Below are 2,919 nucleotides of genomic sequence, written 5' to 3' on the forward strand. Positions count from 1 at the left end.
CCCCCCACCTGAATCATTTTCCGTTTTTATTCGATGATCAAGAAAGTTTTACAGGGATCAGGGGAAGGTACAAGCGAGTGACAGGGTGAGAAAGAGAGGGAGGAGGGGGGGCACAGAAGGCGCAGCCCCCTGCCCTGTCCTGACAAATGTGTTTTCACGTACCGCTCTCGGTGAGGAAATAGATCAACGTCCATGGGCAAGCTGCACCGTTATCATTTTGATAGTAGAACCCGGGCCTGCCCTGTCCTGCTTCTAATTGGGGGTCGTAGCTAAGGAAAAGATGAGCAAGCTGCACCGCGTAGTGCTACAATTAAACTCACCAACAACTTCCCTCTAGGAAAGGAAAGATGCTAACCGATCGAAGTTTCAACCTTCATGCATGCAGTAACAATGCAATGGAAAGAAGCTAACTTCATTAGTACTTCCTTCGTTCCTAAATATTTGTCTTTCTAGATATTTCAACAAATGACTACATACGGAATAAAATGAGTGAATCTACACTCTAAAATATGTCTATATATACGTATACAGTAGTCCATTTGAAATCTCTAAAAAAACAAATATTTAGAAACGGAGAGAGTATATAGCAAGGAGATAGTGATGCATGCCTCCTCCTGTGCGAGCAGGCGCTAGAAACTCGAACATTTGGTATTTCAAAACTTGAACATTTTTTGATCAATTATTAAATAACGTTGATATTTTGAGAAATGTTCTTTGGTCAAATTTGAAAAAATGTTCAAACATTTTTCAAATTTGTGAACAATTTTTGAAAACAGGGACATTTTCTCTGAATAATTTTAAAATAACCGTCTGAACAATTTTGAAAAACACTAACAAATTTGAAAACACAAACATTTTTTGAAAAATTACAAAACAATTTTTGAAACTCCTGCAAAATTGGAAACATGAACGTTTTTTTGAAAGAAGGAACATTTTTTGAAATTCCAAACAATTTTTCAAAAAGTTGTGAACATTTTTAAGAAAAACATACCAATTTCTTTTGGAAAACGATGATTTTTTAAAAATTGTGAACAATTTTTCAACTTCTGAAAAAATGGTGATTTTGCGGACAATTTTTGGAACACGAATTTCTTTTTAAATTTGTGCACAATTTTTTATAATGGGAACATTTTTTCAAATTCTGAACATTTATTGAAAAGTACAAAAAAATGTGAAAATCCTGGAAAAATTTTCAGATTTATGAACAAAACAGTAAAACACAACGATTTAAAAAAATAAAAAAAATTTGAAGAAAAGGCCAAATTGAAAATGGAAAATTAAAAAGAAAGGAAAGTGAAAGAAACGAAATAGAAACAAAAGAAAAATAAACAGAAAAGGGAAAAAGGAGAGAAAAGAAAAGAAAAGGGAAAAAGGAAAACGAAAAAACAGAACAAGGAAAAAATGGATCAGCAACCTTCTAGAAGTTTTCAAAACCAGAAAAAACTGTTTGGGTACCTCTAGAAGGTTCCCAAAACCGGGGACGTTGAAACGCTTAAATGGGCTGCCCAGCTGGAACGATCCCTCGATCTCGCTGTGTGAAACCTCTACAGTTTGCCGCAACGTGCGGTGAATAGGAAATTCCAACTTGGGCGGCTTCCCTCGCGTTGTCGCCGTGCTGGTTGTGACGCTCACCGAGGCGGCGCGCTTCAGGGAGATCGCGACACGGATCACTAGCAACTGGGAATCAGGACTCGCGCTTGGTCATCTCAACGACCTGGTGGTCAACTGGAAGGCCATATCGTGCCCTCTGCTGTTGGCGAAGCTGAACAGTGGCGGAGACAGGGGGACCAGCAGGGGCCATGCCCCCCCCCCCCAACATCAGTGAGTTAGTGTATGTTAAAACATTGATCAATTATTAAATAACGTTGATATTTTGAGAAATGTTCTTTGGTCAAATTTGAAAAAATGTTCAAACATTTTTCAAATTTGATACATTATTTCAAATTTGTGAACAATTTTTGAAAACAGGGACATTTTCTCTGAATAATTTTAAAATAACCGTCTGAACAATTTTGAAAAACACTAACAAATTTGAAAACACGAACTTTTTTTGAAAAATTACAAAACAATTTTTGAAACTCCTGCAAAAATGGAAACATGAACATTTTTTGAAAGAAGGAACATTTTTTGAAATTCCGAACAATTTTTCAAAAAGTTGTGAACATTTTGAAGAAAAACGTACCAATTTCTTTTGGAAAACGATGATTTTTTAAAAATTGTGAACAATTTTTGAACTCCTGAAAAAATGGTGATTTTGCGGACAATTTTTGGAACACGAATTTCTTTTTAAATTTGTGCACAATTTTTTATAATGGGAACATTTTTTCAAATTCTGAACATTTATTGAAAAGTACAAAAAAATGTGAAAATCCTGGAATTTTTTCAGATTTATGAACAAAACAGTAAAACACAACGATTTTAAAAAATGAAGAAGAAGCCAAATTGAAAATGGAAAATTAAAAAGAAAGGAATGTGAAAGAAACGAAATAGAAACAAAAGAAAAATAAACAAAAAAGGGAAAAAGGAGAGAAAAGAAAAAAAAGGGAAAAAGGAAAACGAAAAAAACAGAACAAGGAAAAAACGGATCAGGAACCTTCTAAAAGTTTTCAAAACCAGAAAAAACCGTTGGGTACCTCTAGAAGGTTCCCAAAACCGGGGACGTTGAAACGCTTAAATGGGCTGCCTAGCTGGAACGATCCCTCGATCTTGCTGTGCGAAACCTCTACAGTTTGCTGCAACGTGCGGTGAATAGGAAATTCCAACTTGGGCGGCTTCCCTCGCGTCGTCGTCGTGCTGGTTGTGACGCTCGCCGAGGCGGCGCGCTTCAGGGAGATCGCGACACAGATCACCAGCAACTGGGAATCAGGACTCGCGCTTGGTGATCTCAACGACCTGTTGGTCAACTGGAAGGCCATATCG

This window comes from Triticum aestivum, chromosome 4B, assembly GCF_018294505.1.
Source record: "Triticum aestivum cultivar Chinese Spring chromosome 4B, IWGSC CS RefSeq v2.1, whole genome shotgun sequence".
Classification (NCBI taxonomy): Eukaryota; Viridiplantae; Streptophyta; class Magnoliopsida; order Poales; family Poaceae; genus Triticum; species Triticum aestivum.